The sequence below is a fragment of the Neolamprologus brichardi genome, chromosome 6 (genome assembly GCF_056152115.1).
Source record: "Neolamprologus brichardi isolate AB-2024 chromosome 6, ASM5615211v1, whole genome shotgun sequence".
NCBI classification, from domain to species: domain Eukaryota; kingdom Metazoa; phylum Chordata; class Actinopteri; order Cichliformes; family Cichlidae; genus Neolamprologus; species Neolamprologus brichardi.
In genome coordinates, this window is record NC_142109.1 from 15,550,423 (window position 1) to 15,553,411 (window position 2,989).

A 2,989-nucleotide genomic window follows, 5' to 3' on the forward strand; every position below is an offset into this window, starting at 1 on the left:
TTCACATATTTCAAACAATGTTCTGTGTTAAATGTGTGAGTATATGACCTGTGCTCTCTTTAACTGTTACGGTGTGTTCACACCGAACGCGATGGACGCGAACAAAAACGCCCCAAACGCCCCTAATTTGACGCGTGCACATTCGCGCCTCAACGCGTGTCCAAGAAAAATCCATCGCGCGTCAAAATATGATATTTTGACGCGCGTGAACCGGAAATGTGGGAGGGATGTGGGAGGAAGTTGTGCCAGACCGGTATCTTTGCAAGATGGCAGCTGTCGAGTTAGCGCTTGAAGAGAGAGTCTCCCTTCTCTATGTACTGTGGAGAGCAGAGCAGCGGCGTAAAAGACGCCCTCGCCGTACCTGGGTCCATCAGGTCCTCCAGAGGCATGAGCAGTTTGGTGAGTTTCACCATTTGCTCCAGGAGCTGCGCCTGGATGACGGCCGATTCCAGCGACATCACCGTCTTTCACTCGGCCAGTTTGAGGACCTGCTTCCCCGGGTCGGTCCCAGAATCGCCCGCCTAGACACCAATTACAGGCGCTCAATCTCACCTGCAGAGCGCCTGTCCATCTGCCTGAGGTTAGTAAAAGTATTTAATACGGTAGTCCTTTATTGATACCTGTGCTAATACATGCTAAACCATCCATTTATACACTGCTAACATGGATGTGCTATGCTAACAGTGAATGTGGTACGGAGACGACTGTTTATAATATTTCTAGTGATACTCAGAAGGTCTCATCAAGTCCCGATTTAATTCGATTTATGCTGTTATCAGTGTTTGAATGATAGCATGGCTGTGGTGTCATATCAATGTATGCGCTCGGTGTTTGCTGATATCAAACTGTAGCATTAGGACCACTGAGTTAACCTTTGTAGTGATACTCACTCCTTTTTATTTAGACCTGGTTTAATTCTGGGATAGTTGAATATTTGTATATAATCCCCGCAGACTGTTTTAGATTATATCTAATATATATCATGTAATTATCCTTATAATTACAAAAGGTTTTATGTAAGATTTATGTTTTGCAATTTGTAATTTTGGAATTTCAATAATGTATTTTGTAACTGCAGTACACATAATACTCATTTTAAACAATTTTGTCCAGGTTCCTTGCCAGCAAACAACTCCTCCAGAGAGGCTGTCCTGGTGAGGGAGAAGTTCATGGGTCACTTCTCGGTGGAGGGAGCTGTGTCTTGGCAACCAAAGGAGTAGCCTGTTTGAAGTCCGAGTGACTTCCCCATAACGGCTCTTTTAAGAGCCATCCACAAACCTCTAAAGAGTGTTCCTGTCTTTTTAAATTTTTCTTAATAAATGGAGCTCTACTCCAAAATAAACTAACCTCTTTTTACTCTCTTAAATAACTTGTCTTCACTATGTTCCTATATACAGTGTGGTGGAAAAGTTTGGGCAACCTTATTAAAAGTCATTATTTTCCTGTATGAATCGCTGTTACAATGAAAAATGTCACTTACATATATCATATAGGAGACACACACATTGATATACACTAAATATTTATTTCATTTCTCTTTTTTTGTGTCGCAAATTTATGCACCTGCTTGATTTAAAGTTATTCCACACTTTCTGTAAACTGCATTTCACTTCTCAAATATCACTGTGTGTGTCTCCTATATGATATATTTAACTGACAATTTTTATTGTGACAACCAATAATTTGTACAGGAAAATAATTACTTTTCACAATGTTGCCCAAACTTTTGCATCCCACTGTATTATTATGTTTTGTCATTAGTATAATATGAAATAAATTCTACTTGTGTCAAGTCGGGTGCCAATATTTGCTGTGTAGTAGAACAGAGACATTTGTCATTATAAATGTTTATTTGAAAAAATATATAAATTCATTAACAAAAACATTTATCATAAATATATGAAATTTAACTATTTACAGAGAGACAGGAATAAAAAGGACCCAGCTTGGAGTGGAAGAGCCTCAGGGAGAAGGAGGAGAAAAATAAGAACATTGTTTCTGCCCTGGAGAGCTGCTGCCTCATCAGAAAACTACTGATCATTAGGGTCCAATGTTTCCAAATTTAACACAGCTGTGCTGTTTTCAAAAACTAATTTATAAATTTGAAATTTCACGAATTCTCGTGTCTGAGGCGGCATGCTCTCCAGAACAGGAACAAGGCCGAGGAGGAAATGTTCTGTTGGAGACGGGCGTGGCCTCTTTAGGGACTCCAGGATGGCCAGCTCCACCGCCGATGGACCGTCCTGGGACCCGTCCCTCGCCCGCCTTCGAGCTGTCCTCCTCTGTGGGCCTGTAAAACACAGCACAAAACAACACAAAGTAATGAGAAGGCTGCTACTAGATTTTCATTTTCAAAATTGAAAAAAACAGGATATAAACAGATTGGTTGTAGATATTTAGTAAAGGTGATCACAAGGGAATTCAAGCGAGTAAAAAGCTGTCAGTGCTTGATGTTCATACCTGTGGGTGCAGCAGCAGGAGCTGAGGGACCAGGGACTGGAGAGCCAGGAGAAGAGACAGTTGAGGACTCTGCTGCATGATTACTTGACTCTATCAAGACAATATTAGATGTTAACAGGTTGAAAACAACAGTCATAGAGAATATTATATTATTATATACTTATATACTTATTATTATATACAGTGGTCTCTCATTTATTGCAGCACATGAACAGTAGTCACAGTTCTCACAAGTTGATTCTCAAAGTGAAAACCTTTGTCGATTTTAAAACGTAAAAGTATTATGCCGCGCTTTTTCTCCGTCTGCGCCGCCACTTTTGTGCGCCTTTTTTGCTCCCGGTGCAGGTGTGTATTTCCGAATGAGGGTCATAGTTATGAGTGTTTTTGTGCTGTTTTTTTCTATTGGACGTGATGGTTATCAAAACCAAACATGATAAGTTTGGCAAGCGCAGGAGACACGACACGGAGGAGATTTGTCATTTGGGCTGCAGAATGCAATGCGCGTCGTTGAAAGCTGTACGGTGCAATA

The 2,989-nt window shown here is 40.7% G+C and overlaps 2 long non-coding RNA genes across 2 annotated transcripts; one reads left to right on the forward strand and one right to left on the reverse strand.

Moving 5' to 3' along the window:
* The first annotated feature begins 80 nt into the window (after positions 1 to 80).
* Positions 81 to 1,369, forward strand: LOC148102505 (uncharacterized). The gene is made up of 2 exons (XR_015719126.1): positions 81 to 580; positions 1,114 to 1,369. It is a non-coding gene; the product is annotated as an uncharacterized LOC148102505 (long non-coding RNA).
* A 462-nt stretch (positions 1,370 to 1,831) lies between these two features.
* Positions 1,832 to 2,762, reverse strand: LOC148102506 (uncharacterized). The gene is made up of 2 exons (XR_015719125.1): positions 2,461 to 2,762; positions 1,832 to 2,290 (listed from the first exon to the last, which is right to left on the reverse strand). It is a non-coding gene; the product is annotated as an uncharacterized LOC148102506 (long non-coding RNA).
* Between the last annotated feature and the right edge of the window lie 227 nt (positions 2,763 to 2,989).